The sequence below is a fragment of the Halichoerus grypus genome, chromosome 1 (genome assembly GCF_964656455.1).
Source record: "Halichoerus grypus chromosome 1, mHalGry1.hap1.1, whole genome shotgun sequence".
NCBI lineage: Eukaryota > Metazoa > Chordata > Mammalia > Carnivora > Phocidae > Halichoerus > Halichoerus grypus.
In genome coordinates this window covers 86,597,338-86,615,929 of record NC_135712.1, presented here as the reverse complement: position 1 = coordinate 86,615,929, position 18,592 = coordinate 86,597,338, and the positions used below count along the sequence as shown (strand labels likewise).

Genomic DNA, 18,592 nt, shown 5'->3' with positions numbered 1-18,592 from the left:
AAAAAAAATTAAAAAACCTTCTCTGTTTAAGGTATATTAAGGTATCAACAACCTGAAAAGAAAGATTAAAGGCAGTTAATTATTCTCCAAGGTGCTTGGTACCGTGAGTTTACTGGTTTGGGTTCAAAATCCTGGCTGGAGTTCATCTCTTTCAAGTTTTTCTCTCTTTTCTACAACTTCAAACTCCTAATTAAACTGTTTTCACTTCTGGTTATATTTACAAATGAGTTGGTGCTGAAGAGAATTGACTGATCTTAATTGGGAATCCGATCTCCAAGAGATCTGTCATTTCCACGTTCTTAAATACTGCCAACTCACTGGGTGGCTCAGTCACCAATACCTATAATTATTTAAAATTTCTAATAATTGTTCCTAATTTGAAAGAAGTTAAGAGTTACTCAGAATCCAAATGTGTACTGAACATCAGTCTTCACATGCCCAGGCTCCTGCTGACGCGCTGGGGGCAGGGGGCTGAGACAGGAATGGAACCTGAACTTGATACCGCTGTCATGCGAGTAGACAAGGGATCAGGTAGAGCTAGTCCTCCCAGCCGAAGCAGGGGCAGGTCATAACTATTTGTTCTGCCACTCCAGAGGCTAGCAGACTGATCCTAAGCTGGACCAAGTCTCCGTGGGCTCCCTTGTGGTCCCCAAAGTTCAGGGCAATGCTCTTTATTCTAAGAGATTGAAGGAATTATTTCATGGTGTTGTGCCTGTCATGGACTTGAGCTGTCTGAAAGCTAAGAGTCTGTGACCTATTACTGCCACAGCAACAGTCTGCAGCAGACCCACTGAATTCTCTCCAAATGTCAATTCCCAGCAATGCAAGCCAAGGAGGAACTAAGCAGGCAACTAGTGTACCTGAGTTACTTTTTAAGAGGCAGCAGGAAAGTAAAGGGTAGCAGAATATGCCCATATATGCCCCCACATAGGCCAGCCTGGCGTAAGGATGTTATTGAGGCAAAAGGCATTGAGAAGAAGCAGAGACAGGAGAAGCTCTCTGCCCTCCCTCTATTTGCCTAAAAATCAGGACATACATTCGTAAAGGTGCCTCCATTTCCCTCTCTACCAGAAAGGACAGAAGTTAATCACCAAAGACAACTCTAAGGCCATTATTAGCCCAAAGACACTGCGGGGAATCTACATAATGAACATTACTAAAACTAGCCTTTATCTGCCATTTGTTTTCCAGTATATTTGTTCTCCCACAATTTGCCACCCCTAGAAGCTCAAAGTCCTTTTCCTTAGTCTTCTCACTTCTCTAAAAATGTGTTCTTTTGTTAAGATGCTACCTAAGCCCCTGTTCTTTTTTTTTAACTTTTTTTTTTTAAGATTTTATTTATGTATTAGAGAGAGACACAGCGAGAGAGGGAACGCAAGCAAGGGGTGTGGGAGAGAGAGAAGCAGGCTTCCCGCTGAGCAGGGAGCCCAATGCGGGGCTCAATCCCAGGACCCTGGGATCATGACCTGAGCCGAAGGCAGACGCTTAACGATTGAGCCACCCAGGTGCCCCAAAACCCCTGTTCTAACCACCCCTGTAAGTTGCTTATCACTAAGTGTTCCCATGTATATGTGAGATGCACATGTTAATAAACTTCTGTTTGTTTTTCTCTTATTAATCTGTCTTTTGTCAGTCTAATCCACAGAGTCATCACTGGAGAACCTAAGATGGGAGAGAAAAAAGTTTTTTGTTTTTTTCAAAAGAATCAAAGGAGTGTTGCATTTGGATTTAGAAGACCTGGGTCTAGTTCCTAATTCTGCCTTAACTGTGATCATGTCAGCCATCATGAGCCTCAGTTTTCCTCATCTGTAAGATGGGAACAGCAATAGCTTTTGACCTACCTGACTGGACTATTATGAAAGGTGAGATCATGCACACAAGAATACCTTATAAACTTTAAGTGATAAGGTTAAGTGTTTTGTTCCTTTTCTAGAAGTGGCTTGAGGGCAGGGGTTGCAGCTTATTCAATGTGAAATAAGTTTATTGTTATAAATGTATCTTTGGCAATTCTAGTGTCGTCTTAATCATACTTTCTGGGACCATTGCACTTCTTTACACTTACCTTTGTGCTGGTTCTTCCTATCTTTCAAAATCTGTTTTTGATATATCTACAACTCCAGCCTCTTGTATCTTGACCAGAGTAGAGACGGACTCAGGCCTGAGACATACGGGAAGTTCAGTGCATGGGCCACTAGGGAAGAAAAGGCCTAGTTGACCCCTGTCCAAGGAAAGCTCCATAGCTATAAATGGTAGGCCAAAACTAGAATGAGTATCCAGTGATTAAAAGGGAGTAGCAAATTAGCTTTGTTTTCAGTTAATATGCACTGGAGAAGGTTCTAGGTAATAGAATGTCAAAGCCTGGTGTGACGGTAGTAACAACATATTTCCAGGCAATCCATCAGCCAGAAGTGGGAGGTTTACTTGAGGAACCAGGTAACAAGGAACTGCACATTTTTCATGGGCCGTGAAACTGGGCCAGAGTTTAATTTGTATTATATAAATTTAACTGAAATTTATCTTACTTTATTTTTAACTTAATGTGTGGTACAATTGTTTTTTGTCAACGTATTCTTGTAATTATTGGTAAAACATGACTCTCACATTAACTATCTTTTATTTTAAGCAATCTCTTGATATTTATTTTATCACTATATATTAAAGTTTTCATTAGATCTAGTTCTATGTTTAACATGTTTGAGTACTCATCACTGCCTTTTTAAACATACCCATAATCTTAGATTCTTCTGTTGATCATCTTCCAGTAAGTTGGAACACTCTGTCAAAGAATTTTTCTTTCCACAATGATTGGTAAGTGATCTATTTCTGAGTCTTTCTACATCTGAAAGTGTCTCTATTGTCTTCATCTATGAAGATAAACTTAACTGCATACGAAATTCTTTGTTGTTGTCCCTCAAATGTGAGTACATATAATTTTATTTTCTTTTGTGTTTATTTTGCTGAAGACAAATGTGAAGTTTTCTTCCTTTTTTTATGATAAACAGTTTGGAAAATATATTTTTCTTTTTTTGATCCGTTTATTCACCAAAGATTCATTAAGCAACTAGTATGGGCCAGGCTTTTATCTTGTCACTGGAGACATGATGGGGAATTAAATAGACAAACATTTCTGTCCTCATGGGATTACATTTTTTTCTCTTAAATGCTTACATGATTTTAAATTTTATGATTGTATTTAAGTTTTTGTTCTTAGATATATCTTTTTGACCGATCTTTTCATAAATTCTGCATGAACTAAAACTAAGGTAGCTTTCTTAAAACAACAAAAGCAAATGTATTTTCAGCTCCAGACTGTCCTTTCTACTTAAGCCTCAATTTTTCAATATTTTTTTTCCCTAGGGGAACCTATGATTCTCAGTTGCATCTTTATTTTCCATTATAAATGTCATCTTTCCTCTGAAAATTTTTATAAACTTTTCATTTGCTTTTGCATTCTGAGAGCTATGCAAATTAGTTACTCTACAGAACTTATTAGATTTCCGAGTGTCATTTTTGCTATTCAGTGTTTCATTTCCAGTTATAGTTCTGCTTTTTCAGTTTTAGTTCTTTATTCCCACCCTGAGCCTTCTTTCATGTATTCTATTGCCTTTCTTCCCTGCTGATTCATTAGTCACTTCTGTCCCTTTAAATTCTGTTACTGCACTTAAATATATATACAGAACAGAATATGTATCAAAAAAATGCACCCTGGTGGATTTTTACTTTGTACAAACAACTGTGTAACCAGCTCCAAGTTCAAGATTCAGAACATCACCAGCCTCCAGAAACATCCTTCATGTTCCACTATTGCCCTCAAAAGTTACTCCACTGTCTTTTCTTTCATGTTTTTTCCTTGTTTTCTTCTTTTTTTAATAGATGTCATGTCTACTTATATCTCAGGAAGGATGCAAAATATTATTCTTAAATTTTCTCCAGGTTCCTGTAGTAGATTATCTTCAGATATATGTTCTTTTACTCAATTTTCATGATGCTCCCTTTTTCCCTTTTGTTAGTGTATTGTCATACCCCGACCACATTTTTCTTTTTCAGAAAATGAGGAAACATGTATTCAAACTCACAGTTTGCTAAAGTAAGTTATCTGGATTTCCTGTTGGCTCTTCATATTTGTAAACTGCCTACTGGCTGAATCCATTTCTCAGGTCTTCAGCTGATTATCAGTAGAACCTAGTTTGTCATCAATTGTTGCCCTATAAGGATGAGATTCCCCACTATTCCCACTGCCTCTATCTGTGGTGTTATGAACCAAGTAAGGACTGAAACATTAGAATCTCTACTTGCACCCTGCCAAAGTTCAGTTTTTGAAAACCCTACCTGCTGTGGTTTCTTTGTTGGTCCACACCCATCAAGGTATACTCTGCCCCCTCTGCCTTCACTTTCTATATAACTACCTCCAAGCCACCAAATTTCAGTCTTGACATTATGTAGAACAGTAGGGTTGCTGAAATAATAGTCCGGTGGGCACTTATAAATGTGATATCCACAAAGTATTGAGAGGACTGGTGAATATAGACTCATCTAAGGCCTTCCTTCTCCCAGCGTGGTCTCCTGACCAGGGACATTAGCATTCACCTATGGTTTCTTTGTGTGTGTGTGTGTGTGTGTGTTTAAGATTTTATTTGAGAAAGAGGTGAGAGAGCACAAGCGGTGGGGGGGGGAGGGGCAGAGGTAGAGAGACAAGCAGACTCCCCTGTTGAGCAATGCCCAATCCCAGGACCCTGGGATCATGACCTGAGCCAAAGGCAGATGCTTAACCAACTGAGCCACCCAGGTGCCCCACACTTGGGAATTCTCTGAACTCAGGTCTCACCCAGACCTACTAATCAGAATCTGTATTTTTACAAGATGCATTAAATTCCTATGTACATTAGAGTTTGAGTAGCACTGATTTAGAAACTTTTGAAAAATTTTGGTGCCTGGCTTTATCCCCCAGATATTGATTGATTTTAGAGTGAAGCCATGTACTGGAAGAGGTTACCACAAATTTAATGGCTTATAGCAACATTCATTTATTATTTCATAGTTTTGTAGTTGGGAAGTCTATTGAGCTCATCTAGTTTTTCCACTGCAAGTTCTCAAGGCTCATATGAAGTTGCAGGCAGGGTTGTGTTCCTTTCTGGTGGCTCTAGGGGACATAGCTTCTGGACTGGCTTGTTGGCAGAATTCCTTTCTGTGCCATGGTGGAACTGAGGTCCCTGTTTCTTTGTCGACTGTGGCTGGGGTTCATACTCAACTTCTAGGGGCCTCCTGCATTTCTTGACTCCTGGCCTCTTTGTCTTCAAAGTGAGTAATGGTGGGTTGAGTCCTTCCAATGCTTTGGATCTCTGTGATCTCCACTTCTGCCCCATCTCTCCTGCCTTCTCTTCTGCTGTCTCTGATTCTTCTGCCTTCCTTGTCTGCTTCTCAGGTCCCATGTAATTTCCCTGGCACACCTGGGTAGTTCAGGATCATCTTTCTATTTTAAAATTATTTGACTAGTGACTAGCCTTAATTCCATCTACAAAATTTTCACAGCCATACTTAGATTAGTTTGATCAGATAACCAGGGCATGGGAATGCCGAAGGAGGGTAAGGGACATCTTTAGGATTCTCCCTACCTCAGGCCATCTCCAGGGGCTTTTATGTGTAAGCAGGGTTGAGAATCACTAGTAGGGATTCTCTGATCTAGGAAAAGAGCAATAGGTATTTTCCCACGTTCTTTTAGGTATGAAGGAGTGTTATGTTTTATGAAGTAAAGAAAAGAAAAAAAAATTATCTATCTATCTATCTATCTATCTATCTATCTATCTATCTATCTAACTATCTATCATGTATCAGGCTACTCATTTTCTTCCCCCTACAATTGACACTGTCCTTATTTTTGGAAGGAACATTTCTAGTGGTTATCTATCGGTGTCTGCATTTGGACACCATCACAGAGTGTCTGGGTGTGGGTGTGTGCCTAGAGAGAACTGGGGAGAGGCAGTTACCAGGCTAGCCTGAGATCAAATTAAGTCAGGCATCTTCACTAACTGAAGCTGTGATTTTACTACTTTAATCTTGATTTTCCATCTTTCAACCAGGAAAATCAGGACTTGAAGAGATTAAAGCCTTTTGCAAAGGAGTAACATGGGCTGCTGAGACATCAGCCTTTACCATTTCCCTTCTGGGGAACTGAGCTATATTTTGTGCAATCTACCTTTATTTCTTTTGAATCTCTAACACATGATTGCACCTTGAGGGGGGAAATATGTGATAGAGTCTAAAAGATGCATTTTTGACAGAGACGGTTAAATTTCTGTGAGGATAAGGGGCATTTGAGGGTGGCAAAACCCTACGTGCACTCTGGAGAGTAGTTTTATTAGCAAAGAGGGAAAGGTCAGATTTGAATCTAGTGCAAAAAGTTCAGGGTCTATCGAGATTTGAGATTTCATAATCCAGGGTCAAAACTGAGTTCTTCTAGTCTCTGAGTCCTAGAGACAGAACTTTAAGTGAACTGTGTGTATTTCTACTTTTTAAGACCCTTGATAGAAAATTGAAGCCATCTTTATGGTTCCCTTCTCCACTGGTGAGCCCTGTTTAAATAACGGATGTCTTTGTTTTTGCTCAACTATAAACTGACATATTTAATTAGCACTAATTCTTAATTATCTGTGGTAACAGGGAAAGGGGGAAATTAAGACATATAGAATCCCTTGATAATCATTTTAGCCACAGGAAAAAAATCCAACTGTTCCCTCCATTCCTGGTTCTTTATGCCAGACTTATTCACATGCACAGCCTGCCTATAACTCACACTTGCTAGATCCTGACTTTGGAATAACTCAGAAACTTCTGATTCTTTAATTTCTGATTTCTTTTCTTTTACTCTTGTCTCTATGATCTTGAAGTTTAGCTTCATCATTTACTCTTAGTTTCAACCTTTGGTCTCTCAAAATTACATGATCTTTCTAACCCTCTCTCTTGCCAACTTGGACCTGGGCACGATTGCACAGTTTTTACTTATTTCTTTCTAAGGCTTTATCATTTTATTATTTATATTTTATTTTATTTTAGTCACTTTATTATTTATCATTTCTAAAGATTATCTATTTATAAGGCTGTAATTCTCTTGGTGAAGACTTCAGACTCCACTTCTGATTACAACAAATAATCCCAGAATGGTGGTCTGGCCTGGCCACTTTTAGCTACCCTTTAAAGGTAAAAGTGAGAACATAGTCAATCATTACTCTCTGATCACTAGAATTAAAAAAAGAGATCTAGTTTTTATCACTTTTCTCTACTGTTGTATACTCCTTCATTATTCCACTCATCATGATCAAAATGGGTTTAGCTTAGAAAACAACAGTATGGATAATAGCCACATTGTATAATTGGCTATATTCCATCTCATATCGATAGAGATATATCCTAGGTTAGCATTAGGACCAAAACCTAAAATCACAATTTCAGAACTAAAATATTTTAGTGATCAGCAACGTAAACTAGTATTTGGTGCATGAGAGTGTTTTGAGCTTCACTCCCCCACCCCTCTGCCCCCCCAGCCCCACCCCGGAGACCCTAATGAAGGAAATGAGGTAGATGAAAGACAGATGGGTAAATGAGGGCGCTGCCAGCTGGGGAGGGGAACCCTCACCCAATTTCAATAGCAGCATCTCATTTTGCTTATGTAAGTTCCAAGAAAGATTTTTGTTTGAACAAAGCTATTGTGAATTAAAAATATTAACAACTGTGGATCTGGTTTAGTCTGTCATTCTCCACTTGAGAAAATAAAAGTCCAAAGAAGTCAAGTGGATAAGATCATAAGAAGACCAAAGGCTCCACTCCTAGGCCAGCACTCTTCCCATTGACCCACAGGGTTTCCCCAAGCAATTAAAGTCAGCCGTAATCCTCATTCTTCCTTGGATAACCTAGTAAATGCGGATTTCACATTTATAAACTGTTAAACAAGTTTTCTAATTTTATGTTTTTATAGGAAGCCTGGAGGGTTTTTTTTTGGTTGATTCTCAGAAATCGATGAACATTTCATTCCATAAAAATTTAGGTGCAAGGTGAAGAGAATAACAAGATAAATAAAATGTGTTCCTAGACCTTAGGAAGTTCATTGTTTAATGATAGAATCTATTTTGGGGAGTCAAAATTATGGAACCCCAGAATTACTCATAGACACTCACGATTGAAGGCAGTTTAATATAATTTGCTTCAATATAGTTTAATCAATTTAATAAAACTTAAACAAATACTTTTACATGAATGAATGATGTCAACATGCAATGTTTCCATTTAATTATCTTAGAATTGATGACAATTTTTATGCTTGCCTACAATAGCCATAGACATAAAATTATAAAAATGATATTATAAATATATCAGGAGGTAAATGTCAAGATTTTATCCATTTCCATTTTTGAAAACTATGTCATATTTTCTTTTCTCAACTTTTTCTCTATTTCCTTGGGCTATTTATGAAAAATAGCATTTGGTTGCCTCTAAATTGCATCTGATATTTCCAAATATATGAAGGCCAAATCTTGAGCCAGTTGCTATCAATAATTAATATAGTTAATTCCTAAGCATAGTGAATTCATTTTGTAAAATTTTGTATGTATTCACATATATTCTTTTAAATATTGCTATTTCACTAATTCATTTACTAATTTAACAAATAATTTTTGCTATTTCCCAAAGACTGTGCTAGGAATTATTTTCACTCCCTTCAAGGAACGTGCAGGAAATAGCAGTTTCTTTTGTCTTATGTTTTCTTCTCCTGATAAAAATAATGAATTGTGCATTGAAAAAAAAAGATGGTGTCAACAAATTATAAGTGTATAAATACATAATGAAAGAAAACACTTTCATTATAAAGCAAACATAATCATTCTAGAATAGAATACACCATGGATGTCTTTTGAATTAGAAAAGAAAATATGTTCTTTTGCAGTACAAACATATAGGGATAAACCCTACCAATGAATATAAGAACTATAAAGATCTATTAAAAAGTAACTCTTAAATAAACTGAATTCATATGTTAGATAGATTTACCAGCCACCAAGCTAAAGGTAGGAGCAACAGAATCTCTATAACTCAAAATAAAATCGATATATTTCTTTTCTAAGTGAAGGTGGCAAAGGGAACATTCTTGACTCATTTGCAAACTTATACATAGTAATTTCTGGTTTGATATTTGCTCTTTCTCACCTCCCTAATGTAGCATCATCTAGATTGCCTCAAGGTAGTCGTGCCCTGGAGACCACTTTTGGGGGAGTTATTGGGCCTCCCATGAAGGGAATCAAACTGATCAAAGGAAAGGAAGTGATGCCTTGAATTGTTTTGTGATGACATTCATTTCTCAGTGACTTTCTACCACACCATCCAATTAAAAAAGAAAGAAAGAAATCAGCACAATGTGCAACTCTCTCCGTGAATGTGGCGGGGGGGTGGGGGGGTGGGGGGGTGTTAGCAATTAGGCATTATCAAGGAGGCTTTCAACATGTTGTGGCCCAACCAGAGATGACAGTTGAAATAACTTTGAGCCTCGGTGCCCTGCATTGCTATTAAACACCAGTTCCTGTGTAGCTGTGTCCTCTGCTGGCCGATGAAAAGGTCCAAAGTTCAGATTGTTTCAAGAAGTCATAATGAAGCCACAAGAGCCATGCTCTTTGTGAGAGAAATGTCAGCTCCTGGAAAGTCTCTTAAACTGTAAAGGACACTTCATTACATAGAAGAACTGACTTAATATACTTTGCAAATGATTTCATAACATTCAATTTTGAGAATCATTTCCATTCTTTTATTCACAGTACATAGGGAAATTAGCTGAAATATTTATCTTTGCTTCTCTCTAAGTTTTATAGCCCTAGTGAAAAACTGATTAGATTCTGGCAGTTAAATCCTGCATGTATGCTTCTTCTACCCCCACCCCACCCCCCAAAGGAGTTTTCCTCGTTATGCAACTTCCTCTGTTGCAGAGAGTGGCCTATTTAACTTAAAGGATTTTAGTTTAGGTTTTGTTTGTGTGTGTGTGTGTTTTTTTGTTTTTTTTTTTTAATGTCAAGCTTATTCATTCTTTTCATGTATATCTGATAGGTAGTTAGGAAAAGAGGAAATGAAGGGAGCCAGTCACCAAAACCAGTAAGCAGCTAATGAAATGTGATCCATAAAGGAGAAGGAAAGATTTCTCATCATTTCAGGTCCCTAGGCAGGTAGGAGCCCTTCCAGAGTTGTCTCCCAAACTTCTCTCTACCTGAGAAGGCAAGGACCACTATGGGCAAGTTCAAGTATAGTATTAATCCTTAAATTCAGGGTAAGTGGGTTTTCCCCACCCCTGACAGTTTCAAAATATGTATATCTGCCTGACTTGCTCTCCTAGGCGTTCTCTCTATTGGAATGACTTGATCTGGTGGTTGGCTTCCTCTTTTGTATGGTAGATGGGTCTTGGGTGACTTCCAAAGGAGGGGAGCACTCTAGAATAGGAAGGCTTAATAGTGTGTGAGTTAGTTTAATGCTGCTCTCAGCCCAAGAGAAAGACACTTTCTTTCCTTCCATGCTTCCCCCACCGCCTCTGGGGGTTCCCTCTGGCCATCTGAGTGGCAAGATCATGAGGGTCAATATTAGGATGTGAATCTGTCATAAATCTGACAAGACATTGTGGTTTTTGTTCATTTGTTTTTGGTTATCTCTTGGTTTTAGACTAAAGGCCAAATATTTTCACTGTAGCTTGCAAGCAATCCGGCCCATCTCACCAGAGTGGGGGGGGCTCCACAGAAGAGTTTATGGCCACAGCCACATGAAGAGTGATATTTTGTAGTAGTAGGTCCTCTATTCAAATTTTCCTAAAGAATCTGGTGGTAGGAGGATAATTGTTAAACATTGGAAACCTGGAGTCCCCAGCATCTCTCACTTTTCCCTCAGAAACTTTAACAGTACTAATTTTCCCCACCAACAAAATAAATGGAAACAATAAAAAAATACAATACCATAAACCACACCAGGCATAGGCTTGATTACTCTTAGTCAGCCTTTGTCAGTGAGATAAGGTTACTTAGTTGCTGTTGTTGTTGTTTTGGGGTTTTTTTGTTTGTTTATTTTTAAGCAAAGGTTTACATTTTCTTTTTTTTTCTTTTTCTTTTTCTTTTTCTTGTTTAAATTCAATTAATTATCATATAATGTATTATTTGTTTCAGGGGTACAGGTCTGTGATTCATCAGTCTTACACAATTCACAGTGCTCACCATAGCACTTACCCTCCCCAGTGTCCATCACCCAGCCACCCCATCCCTCCCACACCCCTCACCCCAGCAACCCTCAGTTTGTTTCCTGAGATTAAGAGTCTCTTATGGTTTGTCTCCCTCTCTGGTTTCGTCTTGTTTCATTTTTTCCTCTCTTAAGGGCACTCAGTTTTAAACACATGTAAACACGTGTAAGAATTAGAGCTATGATTTCTGTTGAAATGTATTAGGAAAGACAGAGAAGTCATTGGCCCTGTTCTTTATACGTTCACAACATAGTGATGGACATAGCTGAATATAAGAATGGAGGAAGGCTGAGAAGTCAGAGTTAGAAACATCCTCAAGTTTAGACATTGGCAAATTTTAATTTATCCACTTAATTGTTAATCAAATATTTCAGTGCCTTCTATTTCAAGGCACTGCATTGGTCCTATGGATGATGTAAAGATAAATCATACATGATTCAAGGAGTTACTTATCTATGGAGGGAATAAAATATTTACACAAATAACAAGGCTACCATAGGGGAAATACAGATAGAGGGCTGTGGAAAGAAGGAGTTGGAAGTAAACCTTAAAAGCAGGGTCAGATAGAAAAAGGGCATTTAGTTGAAGAGAATATGTATAGAACTTATTTGTAAATGAATAGCATTAGAGAGTGTCAGCAAATTTTGATATTTAGAAAGTTCTGTTTGGTTCTGTATGGTAAGCAGAATTCTAAGATGACCACCAAGTTTCCTGCTCCCTGACTTCATGCTCCCTATTGTCCTCTCCCTTCAGTATGGATGGAGTCTGTAAATATTGTAGGTTACATTCTATGCTTAGGTTAAATTAGGTCATTAGGTCATATGAAAAAGATGAAGGGATTTTTGCAGATGTAATTAAAGTCCCTAATTAGTTGACTTTGAGTTAAAAGTCAAAAGGGAACCTCTGTTGGGTGGGTCTGACCTAATCAGATGAACCGTTTGAAGAGCGTTTAGCAGTCAAAAACTCAAAGCAGTATAGAAGCTTTCCTGCTGACCTTGAAGAAGCAAGCCATCATGAGCTCTACAATTGCAGGGAAATTCTACCAACAGCCATGTGAGCTTGGAGGAGGACCCTGAGTCTCAGCTGCGCTGTATCTCTGGCTGACATGTCATTTGCAATCTGTGAGACTCTGAGCAGAGGGCCCAGTTAGGCCCTTCCCAGACTCCTGATCCAGAGACTGTGAGATAACAAATGGATGTTATTGCAATCTGCTAACTGTATTAAATTGTAACACAGCACAAAAAAATGCCAATACACTTAAATACAGATTATATCAGGACCTTCAAAATGAAGTGCATGTGCTCCTGGGGTAGACAATGGCTCTCTAAGTGTTCAGGGGCATGGAAAGTTCAGTGGAATTATTCCCAGACACCCAACATCTACATGTCTTTCCCCACACTGATCTGCCTGAAAATGGGCTATGTTTCCTTTCTCTCCTTGCCGTTAACAATCTTCTATTTTAACAAAGAAAGTTCAGCTCTCGCCCACCCTGAATCTTACTCTGTTAAGATTACCCTGGCTGAAAATGCTGTGAGGTGACAAACAGAAAACAAAACAAATGTTTACAATAGTGGGGTCTGCAGAGCCTCCTGGCATCAAGTCATTGTCTGTGGTAGGGCTCCATATCCCTCTCTGTCTTACATGCATTAAGGTTAAGGCAAAGCTTGGCATTAGAAACAGGATATTATGGCCTGGGTCAAGATGAGAGGAATTCATAAATATTATAGAATTGGCTAGCAGAATTGATGATGGCATATTTTGTTGAACGAGCTAGCTTCTTCCATCCTCTAAGTGTTGTCAAGTACTACATTTCTTCTGAGGATCGGTCCTGGTGGTAAGAAGTAGTGAAGGTTGTGACATCTTTTTTTCATCCAGGCAACAAACTCATGACAATGCTCAATATATCTGTCTAGCTTGATATTAGAATAATCAAGATTTGTAAAACGCAGGCTGGTAAATACCAATCTCTTCAGAGTGCCCTCTGCACATTCGCCAATCTCAGTCTCGAGAGTTTGGTGAGTGATTACATGTCCCTGTGTGTCTGTCGGCATCTTAGGGGCATATTTTTGGATGATTTCAAGGAAAGCGAGAAAATGAAACATCACTTCCAAAAGATTATTGCATATTCGAGGAAAAGGAATGCATATGACATGCAAATTAGTATTTTGTATTTCATTGAAAAGTTAGATTCAGGGAAGAGTGTTACCATCTACTTTGGCCCCCCAAATATTAGATTATTGTAACTTTAGTATTTAATGTTTAGTCCCTTATGGTCACAGAAAAAACTGTGTATCTAGACAGATGGATAGTTGTTGCAGGGACATAGAATGAAATGATCAATAAAAGGCTTTCAAGTATAAAACTACATTAGGATAAAATTCTGAGGAAGAAGTATGGAAATGTGAGTTCAGGCACAAAAGTGAGTGATGTAAAAATTCTGACTGTTAAAGAAGATCATGTTTAAGTGCCTTTTAAATAGGTTTTGGTGGTTATCAAGTTACTATATTATTTAGATTTCACGGGATACATATAAAGTAATAATTATACTGTATAATATAAATGTTATTACAATGTTTATTAAAGACATAAATACTTAGAATTATATTTTTATAACTGTTTAAACTTATAATAACATTTTTTCAATACCAACTTAAAAGTTTATGAGAAGATCCATGGTTTCACAACATTCTCTTAGATCTGTGAACAAAATGTTTCAAGATTAAAGGTGAGAGAGATGATGTTGGAAAGGTAATTTAGTGCTTAATTAAATCTACTGAGATAAAGCAACTACATTTTATTTGGTAAGGAATAGGGAGCCAGTGACATGGCAAGCAATGATACTTTTTTATATAGAATGCTGAGTCTCTCATAGGTGCCAAAGCACTCTACAAGGCTCTCTGATCAGAGCTGTGCTTCAGAAAATCTGGGTGATATGCAAACCAAACTTCATAATCTAAGCAAAGATTTCACTATTGAATTTGAGGGGGGAAGAATAAACTCCTGAATTATTTTCTGTTGACTATATGTTTGATCAACCCTACAGGTGGGTCCAACCCTTATGAGCAACCCTTCTGAGAAAGTCCAATCCTTCTGAACAACCCTTCTGAGAAGGTACAACCCTTCTGAGCAACACTGAAGGCCGTTTCAAGGCTAGTACCACTCCAGGCCAACTTACCCAGAGAGCCAGAGAAGGTAATTCCTGGACACCCAAGCCGAGGAGTAAAGTAGGCCATATGTTGCATAATTCTTCTCCTATACTGACCTGAGCACAGTCAGTGAAAAAAACAAGAGGTCAGTAGCACTCAGAACTGAATACTTATATTAACCTTTTTATACAGACATCAAATTCTTAGCCTTCATGCTGTCATTCTTTGTGGCATAAACCTCTACTACACGTTTCCCAAGGTCTTTCATCAAGTTTTTAGGCCAAGTGTTTTGCTGCCTCGTAATACTTGTTTATTCTATTTGCCTGTGTTTTTCCTCATTATAATATCACAAATATGCTGTCATCATAATGGATAAGGATCCCCACGTTATATCTTGGGAGGATAACATGAGCAGCTTATCCTCAGTTGGGCTTTCTGCTTTATTAGATAAAAATCTGTGCTTGACTCACCCCACGTTGGTGATTACAAATATTCTGTGGTGTAACCTTCCTTATTCTGACTCTCTCTCCAATAGGTCTTATTAACTTGACACGTAACCTCGAATTCACTCTTTTACAACATTTATAGTGGCTAAACCCCTCCCTCCTTTATCCCTTAATGAATTCGTCCTTTGATGAATGATGCCTCTGTCTGATAAATGATTTATTAGAAGGTGATCTACTCACCCTATGACTTTAAGGAGAGCTGTACTGCTCGGGGCAGGGAGGGGATTTGGAAAGGCCTGTCAGTGAAGGCAGTAGAAGATTTTGAGTTTTTCCATCAAAATGAGATAAATGAGTACAGTTCTGCCAGGTGATTTAAAGGGTATATTGCCACTGCCTGAGGACCTAAGGTGGAAGCATGCAACTAGAGGTTGCAAAAATAACCTGAGATCTTTTTAAGGGAAAAAAATATGCTATTGTAATATGCAGCAGTATCCTCCTCCCCAAATTCTATTTATGCTTTCATATTATAAAAGGGTAAAACATGACTTTGAATTTGGGCAAAAGAGCTTCTCTTACTTATGTAGGTCAGGGCTATTTCCTACACTGGATACTTTATCATCTGACAGACTGGTTGTTCTCTGGAAGGCCCTCATTTGTTTCCTAATTTAACATGAGTCTAATCAAAGATTGGTGTGTATCTATAAAAAGATCGCACCAAAGGTTTGTAACTTGGTCACATTCTGCTTAGTAAAACAGAATTCTGTTAGCATAATTGGTTTGTTTCCTCACAATCTGATATTCTTCCAGAAATTTTCAGTGTGATTTGTTGCTCATCTTTCTATTTAAAGATGCATTGATTGTCTTGTTTGGAGCTGTTTGCCTAGATATCTAGAAAACAAAGTGAAAGAATCAGGTTATTATCATCACAATCGATGAATCACTGTTTATTGGTGTTAGTACTGTTTTCTGACATCAGGATTCTAAAAGGGCCACCACACATAATATAGTTATGGGTGCTTTAAAAGAAGTGTGCTGTTTTTCACACAAAGGCAGTTGAAAATAACATAAAAAGAAAGTTCAACTTTTAGTAGAGTGTTTTATACATAGCCCCGTATTTATATAGCCTTATTTTTCCTTGATGATACTAAATAATAGATTGTATGATGTATTTTGATACCTTTGTTAAGGAGATAAATTTGAATTATTCTCTTACTAGTTCACTAAAGTCTTATAGCATAATCTTCATTAGAAAAGCTAGTTACACTTGATATATCTTTGTCACACCACATTCTGTTTGCTTTTGTAAAATGGATTTGTATTCCTGTTGCATATTTAATTTTGTGCATATTGTAAACCAAAGTTCTGCATTTTAATTGCCTATTCATAATAGCTGATTGACTAAATAAATTACCCCCTAAAATCCATCCCACTAATTAGCTACTTTCCTGCTTGTATAACAAGTGTACACATTTATGCTGCTGTACAATGAATATAAAAAGATTTATTTATTTTCTACTCACCTGATATAAATTTGCTGCAAATATAACTGAATGGAGATTACAATAAATGATGTTTTATTTTCTAAATCCTAAAATTTAATTTGTCATCTGAAAAAATTTTGAGTGGAAATACTTGTAGCAGATTTACTTATAGACTTTATTAGGGGAAATAGACCAGAACTTTTTCTGAAATGTTGAATAATAAATTAAATCTTTAAAATTGATCAGTAACAATTAATTAATTGATAATGGCTTAAGAAAACTTTCCTTTAGACTCTACAAGAAATTTTATGAATGGAAAACACTGTCAAATCCCAATATAATGTGTTATAGAGCAACAAAATATATTAGAAAGGTTATTATAATGCATGTAATATTGAAATTATATCCATAATTTTGGGTATATGAGTTGAAATTGGGTTTACCAATACAAAGAAAATCTCAGAACTCAAAGACAGTATGATAAGAAACATAATAGTTTTGTTACTCCTGTTATCATTCTTTAATTAGGTCTTAGAATTTTCTGGGGGGGCTTTATCAGGATGGAAGAAGAAAGGAGCAATTGCCCTTGCCATAGGTAATAAAAGATTACTTAACCCTTTCTTAAAAAAAAAGAAGAAGAAGAGCACATTGCTCTTAATTAAGAAGACCCTTTCTAATAAGATATAAACCAACATTTTCCTTTTGAGGTCAGAACTATATTTTATGTATGTATGTTAACTATGTACTTATTCTTCCAAATTAGTAAATTATAAGAGCACTCAGACTCCATAAGGTAAAATTAGAAGTAGATATGATTTTTATTTTATCTACTTCTATACTATTTACAAATTTAACCAGAAACAAATATTACCTTTAGAACCAGTAAAAATAAAAATAGTAGCATTTCTTAAAAAAGAAAAAGGAAAGAGTAATTGCTGCTTAATGGAAAAATGGAAGACTTTTAAGCACAAGTTAGCTGAACTTTCCTCCCTCCTTCTGCACTGCAGTGAAATCTCATAGCATTTGGGATTTTCTCTAGAGCTAGCAAGTGGCTCCTGGACAGAGAGCAGGCACCCCTTTTGCAGCAGTGTTCATTGTAAACAAATGCAGAAAATATTTATTACAAATCACACATGGGTAATGTTTTGTTTCACAGAGCCATGTAAGGGAATTGATTTTTATTAATTTTTTTTTAAGTAAGCAGAAAATACCACTGATGAATTCTGTTTTATAGTGATTAGTACCGCTGTACAGATAAGCACAAACCTAAGTATGTTATTTTGAATCCTTTTTTTTAGGTAGAAAAAGACCACCAATGAATATATGTTCTAAATTATAAAATAGCTATCTCCTTCTTTCTCTGTGGATTGGCATCTAGGAGTTATCATTGTCAACAGAAGACATAACAATGATTTTGATATTTTCCTCTGCAATTATTTGAATATACGGCATTTGCAGTTGGATTAGCTTGTGGAACGAGTAAACATGAATATTCTAAAATAGCTACTTTTCTTATGTATGGATTATTTTAACGTTTCTTAGTCTGTTTCTGTCATGTAGCCTATGTGAATTGTCAACAATTGTTGTGTGTGAATGATTGATTTTAAGGGCTTATGTTCTGGATAAAGGTTCTAATATTTTGGAAATAAGCAGATAATTAAGTATGCCAAGTCATTTTTTATATTTAATGGAAATATGAAAACTTCATTATTTAAAAGCACAACTTCCTTTTAAGGAAGATGGATCCTTAAATAAAATCTGATGGTCATTGCTGACTAAGCTGCTAATAGAGCTCCTTCATGTGAACAGTTGGATCATTTGTAAATATTCAGAAGTGTTCCTGGGACTGAGTTCAAAAGATGGGGCCAAAGAAAGATGAATATTAGAGCGAGGAGAATTTGGCATTAGAAGCAGTCTGGAAGTGATGGAATGGGCCACAGAGACAAAATGAGGGTGAAGGGTGAAGGGAACAATTCCACAGAAGCCTGTGTGCTCTTTGGGGTCAGATAGCTAATGAAAAATTTCCCGTTATAATAGGCCAAATGAAAGGGGTTTCAGAGCAGGAAAATGTAGCATTCAATTTTCAGTTCTTGGCCTTGGTATATATTTTTAAGTAATGACCACGATCAAGCACCATTTGTATTGATACAGTGAAGAAAAGCATAACACACAAGAGACAGCCAGACTCCTCTTGAAATAATTCTATAGAAGCAAGAGCTAACTAAGGTCAGAAGTATCCATGGAAAATGTGCAGAATCTTTGGAGGGA

At 37.1% G+C, this 18,592-nt stretch overlaps 1 long non-coding RNA gene across 1 annotated transcript; it reads left to right on the top strand.

Moving 5' to 3' along the window:
• The first annotated feature begins 1,642 nt into the window (after window positions 1-1,642).
• On the top strand, window positions 1,643-14,505 carry LOC144379891 (uncharacterized). Its single transcript, XR_013443382.1, has 3 exons — window positions 1,643-1,862; window positions 2,739-2,808; window positions 14,295-14,505. It is a non-coding gene; the product is annotated as an uncharacterized LOC144379891 (long non-coding RNA).
• Window positions 14,506-18,592: the final 4,087 nt, after the last annotated feature.